The 14,809-nt window shown below is 54.0% G+C and overlaps 2 long non-coding RNA genes across 8 annotated transcripts; one reads left to right on the top strand and one right to left on the bottom strand.

Moving 5' to 3' along the window:
• Positions 1-752: 752 nt before the first annotated feature.
• On the top strand, positions 753-2,693 carry LOC115521882. Its single transcript, XR_003971192.1, has 2 exons — positions 753-1,025; positions 1,524-2,693. It is a non-coding gene; the product is annotated as an uncharacterized LOC115521882 (long non-coding RNA).
• Positions 2,694-7,496: 4,803 nt separating this feature from the next.
• Positions 7,497-14,296, bottom strand: LOC115521694. Of its 7 annotated transcripts, XR_004344044.1 has the most exons (5): positions 12,240-13,020; positions 10,956-11,262; positions 10,244-10,667; positions 8,794-8,982; positions 7,500-8,485 (listed from the first exon to the last, which is right to left on the bottom strand). It is a non-coding gene; the product is annotated as an uncharacterized LOC115521694 (long non-coding RNA). The 7 variants fall into 7 exon arrangements; XR_003971141.1 differs by having other exon boundaries at positions 7,497-8,982; XR_004344045.1 differs by lacking the exons at positions 7,500-8,485; positions 8,794-8,982 and adding an exon at positions 14,092-14,296 and having other exon boundaries at positions 9,938-10,667; positions 12,240-12,800.
• Between the last annotated feature and the right edge of the window lie 513 nt (positions 14,297-14,809).

A 14,809-nucleotide genomic window follows, 5' to 3' on the forward strand; every position in this document is an offset into this window, starting at 1 on the left:
TTTCTATAATATTTGAATTTTTAAAAGAAATTGTAGTTTGGGGTGCCTGGGTGGCTCAGTCAGTATAGCGTCTGACTCTTGGTTTCGGCCAGTTCCTGGGTTCGAGCCCGGGTCGGGTTCTGTGCTGCCCATACAGAGCCTACTTGGGATTACCTCTCTCCTTCCCTCTCTCTCTCTCTCTCTCTCTCTCTCTGTCTGCCTCTCCCCTGCTCGCACCCTCTCTCTCTCAAAATAAATAAATAACCTTAAAAAAGAAAAAAGAAAAGGAAGATTTGAGCTTCAAATGAAATAAATAAATCAATGAAATGTATTTCTCTAAGAACAAAGACATAAAATAATGATTTGCTTTTTTGAGTGTCTTGAAAGCTAGGGACAGCGTGACAGATGTTGTTTGACTGCCTTTCAGACAGATGTCTTGCGTTCACAAGGTTGTTTAAGAATTCAGACTTATCTCCTTGCTCACTGACCCATAACACAACAGACTAGATGTTTGACATGGGAAAATTCTCTGGGACAAAAGAGCTTATTCAGGCAGACCTAACAGCCATGAGCTATCTCATAATCAGCAAAGAGGCAGACCTCGCCGGGCCTGGGCTAGGGGTGGGCAGAAGCTGGGCAGGGGCCGCTGTGGGCTGGGAAGGTGAGTAGCCCTGTTCTCCCAACACCGGCTCGGGTGGCCTTGGCTTTGCTGAAAACAAGCAGCGGGGGCCTGCTGGGGAGCGGCTGGGCCGGTCTGAGTGTTGGGGAGCCTGCGTGGGAGGCCTCAGAAGAGAGTCAGGAAGCTGTCGCAGGGAGGAAGGAAGCCATGCACTTCAGAGGCTTCGAGGCTGGAGCAAGCAAAGAGAAAATGCACGGGGCGAAGGTGGGTGGTTGGGGAATTGCACGCCGCCGAAAAGAAGGCCTATTTTAGGAAGAACAGCATAGAACCTGCATCTTGAACTTCACTGGCGTGAGGCAGATTATCTCTGAATCAGATGGTAATCATAATAAATCCCTGATTTACGAGCTGCCTTCCACTTTTCCAGGTATGTCCCCACCTAATCCTTGGGGATTATTCGATCATCCCAGCCTTCAAGGAACCGAGGCGGGGCCACGACCCTCCTCTGGACAAAGAAACAGAGGATCCCATTCATGATGCACAGCTCCGTCATCCCCCAGTGGGCGGTGCTCCCACCCAAGACCCATCTCGGCACACAGTGGCCGTGGGCCTGTTTCTGTCTGAGTCCATTCAGACTCCAGGGGACGTTCTACCGCATATTTTATTGTTATTTTAAGGCATTTGTTTGTGTGACAGCCTCTCTTCGGGGGAGGAGCTGGGAAAGAGCTATTTCCATGTCTCTGTTATATGCAGGCATATCCGCTGCCCCCTTCCTTCTTCAAGGCAACTGGGTGGGCAGGGCACTGGTTTCGTTCCATTGAAGTTCATCAGAAATCTGCTCGTGCATTTCATCAGGAATGCTGAGTGCTTCCCAGAAGAAAATTGCTAACTTCATCACACGCAAAAGAGTTCTGTCCCCTTGCAGTTTGGGGACAATTTTTCTTTTACAGACCATTGGCATGAAGATCGCCAAATGTGTTCATAGAGGAGGGTCGGAGATTGATTCCTCCACGCCCCAAGTCTGTCCAAGAGACCCTACTGCCAAAAGGTGACCCTTTTCAAAACTGTCTGCCATGCCGGGCACTGAACTCCTTGCTGCTGGGCACATCAAGATGGCAGGCTCTGGGTAAATATGGTTGCCTCCCCCGGGGGCCTCTCCAAGGGCAAGTGGGTGGAAGGGAGTTTGAACATGGGATGGGAAGAACCTCCTTTCCTTTGCAAAGGTGAATCCCTCAGTTTGTGCAGCCTACTTTATGAAAGTTTGGGGAGACAGATGGGACCCATCCCACGGAAGTGACAAAGAATGGTCCCTTGACCATTCTGCCAGCAGTCACTCTACTCATCCCACTCACCCCCTTTGCTGATGCCCAGAACCCCACCCTCAACTCCAGCTCCAAAGATATTCCTCCCTCCTTCGTTATGCAAAGCAATGTGCTTAGGACTTCCTACCACCAACCTGGACCCCACAGGGTTTTTTGACTCATAAGTGTGCTCTACCAGATAAAGGGGCACCTTCTCCACATCTGTCCTCTCTTCGGGTCCCTCCCCACTTTTGAGGAAGGAGGTGTCCACCTGCTCACCCACCTCCTTCTCTAAGGTGCTGTTTTCTCAGGGTAGAGTCTTGAGGTTTGGGATTTGCAGGAGGAAAGGGCTCTTTGAAGCGAATGAAGCCACCAGACCCTGCACTCAATGGTTGTCCCCTTCCGTCTTCTGTAACGTGCTGAGAATTCAGCTCAGCAGAGGCTGAGGGACAGATGCCAACTGCAAACAGAGAACGGGGCTGATGCCAGCAAGGCTTCAGAATGCCTCCCAATGACCCACCTCTTCGCCCCCACGTCTGGACATGTCACAGACGCAACCCCACATGGATCCTGCTACAGAAGTGAAGAGGGGGAAATGAAATAAATCGAGCATAATTGGACTGTGAGGGAGGAGAGTCACAGAAGTGGTGGGTTTCTGGAATTGGCTAACGTCTCTGCCACGAACCAGAAAGGGGGCTGAAGACAGAGTTGAATGGTGGGATAATTAAACTCAGCTTTAAATTCGTACCCTTGGATCTACAGCTTTGAAATAGAATTTGCCGCTCTGTAAGTTAGATGTTTTAATCAATGTCTTTATTCGGCGCCTAATACAACTCAGGAACTGCTGGGGGAGGATAAAACAGGAGAAATTGGAGAACGAAAAATGTCACGCATGCTACCTGTGTGTTCTTCGTGGCACCAGGGCACCCACGTGAAGAGCACCCAGGTGGGGAGTAAAGAATGTCAAGGCGGTGACCCCTGAGCAGAGCGATCCTGGGTCACACTGATAGCCAGCAAACGATAGACATTTCCGGCTTAAAAGAAAATAAACAAAAGTAAACCAGAGATGTAAATATTGAGTAGGAGTTAGCTTGCGATGCATAGGTGTTCCGGGCAGAGGGAGCAGGTACAAAGCTATGGGAGTTCTGAGAAAGCAAGGGCCAGGGGCTTCAGGTGGAGACCTCAATGGGCCTGGACCCAAAAGTCCAAGAGGTAGGCAGGTGGGAAAAAGAGGGACCCTGTCACAGAGAGCCTGGTTTGCTGAGGAACTGGGGTTTTATCTAGAAGGTTATTGAGTGTCATTAAGGGGAACTCTGGCGTGGGGTTTGGTCTTTGGGGAATGGCCCGGAAAGGAAGGGTCTGGAGGGGAGCCAGACATTGAGAGGCTAATGTAATAATAGGCAGGAGAAGACAGGGCCTCGGGGAGGAGAGGAGGGAAGATTTGAGAGAGTCTGAGAGGGTTGGACGAGACAGTCAGAGTCAGTGGGGTACATGTGGGAGAGGAGTCAGAGAGGGGGTAGAAAGATCAGAACCCGGGTAGGTGACAGGGCCACATCTCGGAACAGGGAGCAGGTTCTGAGGCACAGACAGTCATCCAAATGATGCCCTGGCTTCTGTGGGTGGGGTTGGGGTGGGCTTTCCTCATCTGCGTTCTGGAACACACCCCAAAGTGCCTCAGAACCGCAGTTGGGCCCTCGGAGTCACGCAAGGACACCCAGATCCCGCTCCGGGGCAGTGAAGGCATCTCCCCGAGTTGCAAAGGACCTTGACCCTGCTATTCCCCCCAGTGGAAATGGCCAGGCCAAGGTGAAAGGACATCTTAATCCGCTGTGGAGGGGCCCACACGGTGCTGTCCCAAGCAGTGCGGGCAGCATGTGTAAGGCATGGGGCTGTCCTGCCATCCCCCAGGCTCTCAGCTCCGGAGGGCCGCGCTCCAGAGGGCTGGGTCCACCAGGGGCCCAGCCCCGCCCGTGGGGGCAAAGAAGGGGTGGCTCGTACTCACACCTCTGCCTTTCAGTTTGCTGGGAGCCAACTTCTGTAGGATTAACAGCTACCATTTCCCAGGCCCGGAGCCAGTGCTTTTGCACATCTGGTTTACGCCCATAGCGACCGGGGCTACGATTACGAATCCCTAGTCACTACTGGCGGTTGTCGTTTCCACCGCGACTCCTCAGGCCATCCCGTGCCCCTCCCACCATCCTTGCCCCGTCGTCCTTCTGTCTGTGGCCCATACAGCCCTCAGGGCCGAGTGCAGTGTCACTTGCTCTGCACCCCAGACCACCGCGACAGTCTCACTCCGGAGCCCACGTTCTGAGTCTTAAAAATAAAAAAAGATTTAAAAAAAGACTTCTTTGGGCACATGGGCCTTTTTGCTTCTCCTCAGGGCTGGAAACAGGGCTCTGCCTCGTTCACCTCTCTCTCTCACGGCGCCCTGCACACGTCAGGTTCTTCGTGGGCACCTGGAAGGACCCACTGCATGAAGGGAAGAAACTAGTCCTTTGGCTGAGTAGGGGGTCCCCAAAAGGGAGCTGTGGTAGCCTCTGCTCCCCAAACTAGGGCAGTTGACCCCTCAGTGGCTATCGTGTCCCGACCGCAGGTCTCTGCCACAGCCCCAAAGGGACCGGATGGCACATGCTGGTCATCCCTCCTCTGGCCACCAGCCCCCTCCTGGGTGGAGATGCCACCACAGCCTCAGGCCCCCTGCAGCAGCAATGCACTCTTCCAGAAGAAAGTTCCTCGTCCTCCTGTCTCTGACCCCATCCTGACCTGAACACCTACCCACAGAGAGGGCCTCACGTGCCTCCTCCTAGGCCCCCGGTGACCCCAACAGCCTTGCCGTGGAGCAAACAGCACCTGGGCTGAGCAGGCCTTACCCAGCCGTCTCAGGTAGGCCCCGGGGACCCTCTTCCACAGCCCCGGTGACCACGGCCCCTGGGATAGATAGTCCCTGCCTTGGGAAACTGCCTGGCCCTCCGCTCCCACTGACAATGGCTCTACCCTGCCCAGTGTATCCCCAGCATCTTTAGCCAGGCCTCCGCTGCCTCCCACCTGCTCCTGCTCCCTACCCTCAACCAGGAAGACACCAGCGCTCCCTCCCTGACCCCTCCCGCTCCCCCTGTGAGGCCTGCCGGCCCAGCTGTCCCTGCGAAGCGCCTGCGGCCACGTCAAGAACTTGGCCTGTTGCGCCAGCCCTAGCCCAGGCCCCGGGGCCTCTCCTCCCACCATTTCTGCTGTAAGCAGCCAAGAGCGTCCCGTGGAGTCACAAAGCCCATGTTGCCCGCTTCCCAGGGGCGACAGAAAGCACCTTCTCAGAACGCAGTGGCTCTGAATTTCTAGAACCACAGAGTCATCCAGGAAATGAGAAGCAGGGTGCTGGGCGTCTGATAGTGAAGATAAGGGTTTGGAGGGGTTGCAGGTTATGGGGAGGGGAGGGTCGGAAAGGATGACAGTTATGCTACTTCTTCTAAAGAAGAGCCCAGAAGCCAGCCTGCAGGGCAGGATAAGTGCGGTCGGGAGGGGGGAGCCTTGCCAAGAGAGCCCCACCAGGACATACAGGAATACCCCCTCCCTCGAGGCTCTCCTCCATCAGCTGGTGCCCAGCCCAGCCCCTCCCTGCAGCCGGCAGCTTGAGAGGCCCCGGATGTGCAAGCCCTTGGCCTTTGCCCTGCTGTGGCTTTCGGGCACCTGGAGCTGGGGCCTTGCCACTTCCTCAGACTCGGGCAAGGAGGCGTGGCCCTATGCAGCCTTGTCATGCACTTTGGCTTCCCACCAAGGCCATCCAGTCCTCCTGCCTCTTGCCCTGGGCCCATGGACATCACTGCCCTCTTCCCATGCCAAACACCTTCCTGTAGGCCGCCTGGGGTCTGGTGACAGGGGCGGGCCCACGAGCAGGCAAGGGTCATGCTCCTGGGCACACGCACCCGAGACCCAAACCGCTAACAGAGAGGCACATCCGACGTGGGGGGCACACCGCCCCCACCAGACTGGGCCACACCCACTCTTGGGGGAGACGGCTAGGTCACCGGCAGCCGCCTTCCGGAAGGAGTGGAGAAGAGACTGCCCTGTTTCACCTGCACCGAGGTTCCGACCCACAGTGTCCCAGGCTGTGAAGTCCAAAGCCAAGCTTACACGGCAGACGGTCAAAGCCCCAGATGGCCCCTCCTCGGGTCTCTTTTAGCACAAAGGGAATCAGCCCCACACTGTCACAGAGCACAGGCGGTTCACCACCGGGTACTCACTTCAGACTGTCCCCAGGCTGTCCCTGTACCCCTAGGAAGGGGCCGGAATTATCCAGGGAACTATCCAAGGGAATTCCTTCCCCCTTTGCTGCCATGGACTGGCCAGGGTGTTTCGCAACCAGCCACCGATGACAACGAGCGGGTGGCAGGGGCCACCTCTGCCTTCCCCATGACCCTGGCTGAGATGAGCACAGGGTGGCCTTGAAGGGGGATTCACACAGAGGGGATGGCCTCAGCTCCCCGATGGAGGTCGTTGGCGGGGGAGGCGGGAGCGAGCAGGAGAGGTTACCAGCCACACGCTCAGCAGCTCGGATCTGTGTCACATGGGTTGGCAGAGTTTCTGTCCTCTCCCCCCACACACTTCCTTCCTAATTCTCTGCCCAGTGCAAGGGGTTCGGGGGAACATTTCCAACCAACTACAGCCTGAGAAAGCACACGGCTTTTCAGAAAGCTGATGTGAGTTGCTGGTGAAGAGAACCAGCACTGGAGTGCTGAGTGCTGACCCCTCCTAGCTGAGGGGTCAATTTACTTGAGCTCTCTGAGCCTCAGTTTCCCGAGCTGTCAAATGGTGATAATATCAGTGACCATCTTGCAGTGCTGCTCAGAGGACTGAATGAGAAACTCTGTATCATGCACTTAACACGGGGCTTGGCAGCTGCCAGGACCTCAATTTTTTTTTTTTTAATTTTTTTTTTCAACGTTTATTTATTTTTGGGACAGAGAGAGACAGAGCATGAATGGGCGAGGGGCAGAGAGAGAGGGAGACACAGAATCGGAAACAGGCTCCAGGCTCCGAGCCATCAGCCCAGAGCCCGACGCGGGGCTTGAACTCACGGACCGCGAGATCGTGACCTGGCTGAAGTCGGACGCTTAACCGACTGCGCCACCCAGGCGCCCCACCAGGACCTCAATTAACGTGAGCCACTGCTGTTGTCCCGGCTAAGAGTGGCAGCTAAAGAGTCGTGGGCTCCCCACACCCTCCTCATGGAGAACCTGGCTCTCTGCGCAGACCTGCAGGTCAGCACATCAGCAATAACTGCTTTGAGGGTCACTGTCCCCAAAGCTGTCTTATTTCTCCTCCCTCCGTTGGCCTCAGCGTTGAAACTGCCCCACAGAGCGTCAGGCAGCGTCTCAGATCGCAGGACTCTGCACACAGCTGCTGGGAGCAGGGCGCCTGGGTGGCTCAGTGGGTTGAGCGACTGGCTTCGGCTCAGGTCATGATCTCACGGTTCATGGGTTCAAGTCCCACGTCGGGATCTATGCTGGCAGCGTGAAGCCTGGAAACTGCTTTGGCTTTTGTGTCTCCCTCGCTCTCAGCCCCTCCCCTGCTCACGCTCTGTCTCTGTCTCTTTCAAAACTAAAAAAATAAATATTAAAAAAATTAAAAAATTATTTTAAAAAAGTAAATATTAAAAAAAACCTGTAGAGCAGGTTGGGGTGTGAGGGGCTAGCACGGGCCTGTTTCGAGGTGTGTTTGGGAGTGGGGCAGAGGGACGACTGGCCTGATTGCCCACAGAACTCCAGATAAGGAGGGGCCCTTGTTGGGTCAGCAACCCGGGCTCCCCCACCCCAGCCCCATGAGGCCCAGCACCCCAACACGTAGGCCTCCTCAGGCCCCCGCATCAACATTTCCTGGCCTTAGTTTCTGCGTCTGCAAAGTAGGTACTATCTCTTCAGATCGTGGTTAAGATCAAATGAGACAACACGTACAAACCCCTCCAAACTGTGTCAGGTATGGCTGCTGTATCTGTGTGCTAGGGCCACCATAGCAAAGGACCACGGACGTGGTGGGTGGCCTAAACTACAGAGATTTATGTCTCATGATTCTGAGGCTGGGAGTCCGAGATCAGGATGTCAGCACGGATGGTTTCTTCTAAGGCTTCTCTCCTGGGCTCGTGGTTGGGCATCTTCCTGTTGTGTCTTCACATCGTCTTCCTTCTCTGCATTCTGGGTCCCTAATCAGTTCTTCTTACGAGGACACCAGTCATATTGGATCCGGGCCCACACTACTGACCTCCTTTTAACTTAACTACCTCTCCAAAGACCCATATCAAAATACGGTTCACATTCGGAGGTCCTGGGGTTAGGACTTCAACATGCAAACTGGGGGGGACACAAGTCAGCCCAGAACAGCTGGTGCTTAGGACACATAGCTATTAATTCCAGTCAGCAAATGCTTTCTCTATGCCAGAAATGCTTCCAGGCTTTTAGAAAGGCATTAAAGAACAAAGCAGACCCAGACTCTTATCTGTGTGGGGCTTCGTCCTGGGGGTGGGGAGAAAGGCATAGACATCACACAGCCAACACAACGTAAGTAAACCGTATGGTGTCCTGGAAGGTGATCAATTCTATGAAATTTTAAAAAAAGAGAGAGCAAGGTGAGAGGACTCCGGAAATAAGGGTTGAAATTTTGAACAGTCAAGGTAGGCCTTGTTCAGGCAACATTTGACAAAACCTTCAGTGAGGATTTGATCTGTTATTCCTAGGAAATCATAGCAGATTCATTGGGCTGTGAACCCCCTCATCTCTGCTCGCCAGCCCCCCACACCCACAGCTCTAGTATCAGAGAAGAAAAGGTGCCCCTGCGACAAAAGATCTGACTTTGGCCCTTGACTCTGTTCCTTGTTAGCTGTGCGATACAAGGCAAGTCACTCACCTTCTCTAAACCTGCGATCCCATACCTTCGGGCCATCACCTCCGTGCGGTGGGGTCAGGGAAGAGGCCCAACCATCCATGGGCCAGGCTGCTCTGGGGCTGGGGTAGGTGCTGAGATTTCAGAGGGAGCTACCAGACTTTGCATAGGAAGAGCTGTGTCTCAGTGAGGACTGTGTTCAGCTGCAGAGAACTGAAAACCAGAGAGTAACAAGGCCTTAAACAAAGAAGAGATTTTTTTTTTTTAAACTCACACAGCAAAGTTAAGTTTGGAGTTGGCAGTCAACAAACAGTTGGTGCTGTTGTGAAAGGGTGTCAGCCAGACTCCTTGTCCCTTCCTCCTCCAGCACACTTTAGCACCTGACTTCTCTCCTCATGGGTGAAAGATGGCTGCTGTGCCTCCAGGCATCCAATCTGTCTTCTAGGAAGGCAAAAAGGGATAGGGTGAAGTCAGCAGTCAGAGGCCAAGGGCTGACAAACATGCCAGATGAGTCATTTCTTTTTTTAATATCTCCCCGCCGACTTCCTTCTTATTCCATTGGGCAGAACTGGGTCAACGTGGCCACCACTAGCTACAAAGGATCCAAGGAAGCATTTTACCTGGGCACATGGCTACCCCCCCAACCCCAGTCAGGGTCCCGCTGGTAGGAAGAAGGGGAAACTAGACATTGGGTAGATGTCTGGCACACTGCTCTCAGCAGAGCTTGGTACGGTGAGGATGGGTGATGCACCAGACCCCTGCCGAGGCCAGGACTGGAGCCAACAGGCTGGCCCGGGACCACCCCCACCAGCAGCAGTGGCCCCAGAACTGGCAGGAGAGTCCAGAGTTGGGAGGGCAGAGCCTGGGGCCGCGGGTCTAGAGAGCCTGCCTGGCATGAGCAGGCCAGGGGTAGGTAGATTTTTTCCCTTCTCCAACAATGTGCCCTATCCTCCCATTTACACAGGGGGCCCCTGTGGGCCAGCGTCCACGGCTCCCATCCTACAGACTGGCGTCCTCTTATCGCTCACACATACTCGTCACGGGGGCTCCCTGATGCTGTGAGCATGGGACTAATGGGTGAGGGGTGGAGATCACCCCGGATCGCTGCTTCTCAAAGGTCTTCCCTCTCCATTCTGCCCAAGAAGGAATGCGAAGCTGGGAGACGGGGTCTGTGTGCTAGTTTTATTGTTATTCCTTGGGAATCGGGGCCAGCTTGCACTTGCTGAGGCCTTTCGCGGACAGGCCATTCTATGTTCCACCAATTCCCAAGGCTGGGACGTACAAGCAAGGCGTTGCGCTGGAAAGGGGATGAAGGCAGTTATGTAGGGAGAGGAACCCCAAAGTCATATATCAATGGATGCTGCTGCTGGGCATGTGGGCCACCTAGCAGGCTGCAGGGAAGGAAGGTTCTTGCTGCCGTTAGCTTATGCTGAGCCATTTATGAAAGGGCACGGGGAGCTCACCCTCACCACACCTTCTCAGGAAGCGCTCCGGAGCCCCCCTGCTCATGCTCATTGTGCTCCATTCCCCAGAAGGTTCCAGCACACCCGCAGTTCAAGAAACGTCCTGACCAGGCTTGCATTCGCAACTGTCTCAGAGACTGTGAAAGCCGGGGCTGGTGGCCCGGGAGGGAAGACCCCAGAGTGGAGAGAGATGAGAAGATGGGGCACCAGACAGGACATTCCGGGGACAGGGACTGTGTTAGTGGGCTAAGGCCACCATGACAGGCATCACAGACTGGGAGGCTGGAACAACTGAAATTTGTGTCCTGGAGGTTTACAAGTTCAAGATCATGTCTGCAGGGTTGGTTGCTTCAGAAGCCTCTCTCCTTGGCTTGTAGCTGGCCATCTTCTCCCGTGTCCCTAGATGATCTTCTGTCTGCGGGTGTCCAAGGACTCCTGTCATAATGGATTAGGGCCCACCCTCCTTTTAACAGAATTACCTCTTTAAAAATCCTGTCTCCAAATACACTCACATTGTGAGGTGCTCTAACACGAAACTGGGGGGGGGAGGGGGACACAGCTCAGCCCATAAGAAAAACCATCCGATGTGAGTGGGGTGGACACTGTGTGGGAGAGAGTAGGGGACACTGAGGAGGCTGCCCAGCTCCCCGGCCCCCGCTAGTGCCGCCACCTGGGTCCTCCCCGCTCCACCCACAACTCCCAAGGTGCCACTTTGCTCCTTACCTCTCACACCAGCCCCGGCGCCTTCTAAGGCAAGATTAGCTTTTCAAACAACCTCCAAGGCTTAATGTCAGCACCCGCTCTTTGCTTGCGGTGACTGATGGAGGGACCTTCAGGCAAGGTCAGCAAGGAGGCTGGCACGGGGTGCAGTGGGTGAAGATAGGGCTTTCTGCTTGCTCCTGCCCCAATACCCCAGGAAGGTGCCTGCCCAGGCCTCCGTCCCAGTTGGGTTTGCCCCGTGGCGGTCACAGCTTGCTGGCCCGGGGAATGTTCTGACCTGCCTCTGGCCACGCTGCCAGAGCCCACGGATCTGGAAGGGGAATGAGGAAGCAGAAGAGGAAGCAGTGTCAGGAAGGAGAGGGAGGGGAAGGGCAGGGGCTCCCCCTTCCCTCATGCCTGGCCCCTGCGGGACTGGGGAGCCCATACGAGAGACGTTATCTCTGCTGGGAGCCATACCCCCTGCCCAGCTCAGCCCTGGGTGACCTGCTCTGCCTCTGGTGACCCGGGCAAAGCACACTGTTCCTGCACACACTCGTGCTTTCTGAAATTTGAGGAGGCCAGGGGGGTAAGGGGGGGTGGGTCCTGCACAGCCCAGGCCCAGCTGGTCGGGCTAATTTTAGGTTTTTCCCCAGCCTGACAGAGGCCCACTAATCTCCATCCGCCTAGAGAATGCACATTGATCAGATGCTGCCTTCACTCATGGTGTCCCGCACACCCAGCCTGCAAGAAAGCACCTTCCTCTATCTAATTTCGATCCCTCTTTTGCCTGCCCCGACTCCACCCCTCCAAAGAACGTTGCCTTGACCACCACCTCCCAAAGAGCGCTCTCCTCTCCCAGTGCCTGGGGTAACTGCAGATTTGAAGGCACAGTGGAGCCCTGTGTTCGCAGCACTGGCACGTACCGGGCCCCAAACAAGCACTAGGTAGTGTGGGTGGAATGAATGAATGAATGAATGACCACCTTATTACACAGTGGCATCGTGTGCTATGTAGAGGTTAGGTCTAAAGTGAGAGAATAAGTTGTGAAGAGCTCAAAGTTTAAATCACCCTTGAAACTCCAACAGGAAGGCATAAATCTCTCGGTAAGTCCAATGGGACCATATTGCCTCCACAAGACCTGTCTCCTCAGACAAGCCCCCCCCCACTCCCCATAAAACCTAAGGATAGGGACCTAGTACTCCCCCGACTCCCCCACAGACCCCAAGATGTCTTCCCAAGGCTTTGGGGCTGACAGGTGCTTTACAGGGATTCTCAGGGTTTATGCGACATGTCCCCCAAAGAACTCACGTCTAGGAATCTTAAAAATAAGAGGCTCTCCATTCTCTTTCATGTTCCTCCAGGGGCTGCTCCTCCGTTGCCATGGCAGCCAGGGCAGGGTCTGGTAGCTCCTCAGAAGGTCCAACCGGCCGAGGATGAAGCCAGTGAGAGGCACAGAGGTGGCCCCAGGGCAGACAGCAGAAAATGGAAACCTGTCGTGAACAGCCACTATGCCCAAGTTTTAAAGAGCCCCGAGGTATAGGGGAAACACTGCACCTTGAGGCACAAGAAGGGAAGTCCTCGGCTAGAGCCCAAAACTGCCAGCCACGAGAGGACAGCTGTTCCTCTTACCTTACCCAGATAGTATTTTCCCCACCTTTTTACTCGACAATTTCCAAACATAGAGAACAACGGAAAGAACATACATACAACCACTTGTGAAGCCTCCATCCAGATGCAACAACTGCTGACCTTTTGCCCTCGTCTCCATCCACCCACCTGTATTTGAAACGTCTGATGACGTGTTGTAGACATGGTGACCCAGCAGCCCTCATTGCCTTACGTGGCGTCTCCGAAGAATTGTCCGTTCTCCTGCAGAATCGCAAAACCAAGTGTAATGGGTATTTGAATCACAACAACAACAACAGCAGCTTGTAACTAATGCTTTTTCTAAGTCAACAAGCTTGGCATGGCTAGGAAAATAAGGGAGGGTCAGTGATTGCGGAGTAAAATCATGCCAACCCAAGCCTGGGTTTGTCCTCAAAAACTTCTCAATCGGGTGCTCATCACAGAAGAACAAGCGAGCTTTTCAGCTCTGCCGGACGTCTACCCAGGAAGCCTCTAGGTATATAGTTAACAACAAGCCTGAAAGTCACGTATTTTACACTTCCCGGAATAATGTTTCGTGAAACTGGGGCTATTCAACAAATGTATGCTGATCACATAGCAGGTGCTTAATAAGTCCAAGTGCAAATCGCCTTGGGGAAGTGTCAAATCTTTGGAGCCCACCATCTGGGTCTGCAGGAGGCTGGCCCAGCCTCAGCCAGCCCCAACTGGGCCTCGGAAGAATGGCCTCTACGTACTCAAAGAGGGTCCTTTTGGTCCCATTGGACACCAGCTCTAGTGGCTCTAAGACCTCCTTAGCCATCCCCAATCCTTTCTTTTCTTCGTATCTCACCCCTAATTTATTTGTGGCCAGTATCTACTTTCTCACCATGGGTTAGTCTTACTTCCCCAACCGGAGTCTAACACCTTCCCCTCTTCCCGCTGCAGCTCAGAGCTCTTTAGCCAGGGTTCCTTACGGACTCCAGGCGGGCAAAGACCAGAATCACCGCAGAGTCCCTGACTCCTGGCATGCCACGTACTATGCTTAACCCCTTCCAAACTCAATCTCATTTAATCCTCACAAAACCCTATGGCCGAGTCCTAGCATGATCCCCGGTTTATAGATGAGGAAACTGAGGCTCAGAGAGATGAACAGAAGTCACACAACCAGTAAGGAGCAGAGGCAGAATCTGAACCGGCCACTCAGGAGCCAAGTCCCAGATTTTTAGCCACTAGGTGCCAGAGATGGGACGTAGGGCAAAGGGGACTGCGTGGGTTCCCATGCCGATGGGTGTGGCTTGGGGTGAGGGAGCAGCCGGTTGAGGCTCAGGTGGACAGAGCCGCTTTGTCACCGTCGCCATGGTTCTCTGTTCCGAGCGTGAGTCGTGCATCCTACAGAAAGAGTCCCACAGAGTAAGGGACTCAGTTTCCTCTGCTAGCTTTCCCTCTATAAATACTCAGGACACACGGTCAGTTGTGAGAAGTGCAACTTGCTTCTCCCTTATCATCGCCCCTCCACCCCACCGAGCAAATGTCCCAGGGGAGGGCCTCAACCCACCCATTTGTGTCCCCTGTACAACTTCAGGGATCACAGTCAGGTTGTGTCCTGAGATCCTGGCATCGTCTCCAGCAGGAAGGGCTTCTCCACAGCAGAGGACCGCAGGTAGAGACCCCACATTCTTCCACAATCTGTAGGACAGCTGTGTGGGTCACAAGGGAGGCCAGAAAAGGAGCAGAGCTGGTGGCACCTGAGAGGAGAGAATAAAAGGCTGCCCCAACAGACTCCTTCATTGTTTGACTCATTCGTTACTCAGAAAATGCGAAGAAGGAAACAAAGAGATCTCAGCCCTTTTCCTCAGACAGCCAAACCAAATCTCTTTTTTTTGTTTTTTTTCTTTTGAGCAAGAACTTTGTATTTGTACACGAGGAATGGATGCGTAGCAAAGTATGCCATTAGCTTAAAAAACATTAATAAGAACTTGAACTTCCACCTTGGTCTGTGCTCCATCTGCCTGGGGACACTTTAAGATTTCTTGTGGAAGTTAAATCAAGAAAAACATCTAGGTGCCATTCAGCTTCTATAGAGGAAAAAAATCGCCTTGCAAGTCAAGCTATTGCCTTGAAAAAGAGGTTCTAAATTACTTGATCTCTCCCTGCCCTCCCTCCAACTTAGCTTTTAACAAAACGTGCTCTCCCCATCCTGTGTAGAAACCCCCTCCAGCCCAGGAAAAAGCAGAACAAAGCCTGAGCAAAGCAGGTGGGGGTGGGAGGGAGGG

This window comes from Lynx canadensis, chromosome C1, assembly GCF_007474595.2.
Source record: "Lynx canadensis isolate LIC74 chromosome C1, mLynCan4.pri.v2, whole genome shotgun sequence".
In the NCBI taxonomy this organism is placed as follows: Eukaryota; Metazoa; Chordata; class Mammalia; order Carnivora; family Felidae; genus Lynx; species Lynx canadensis.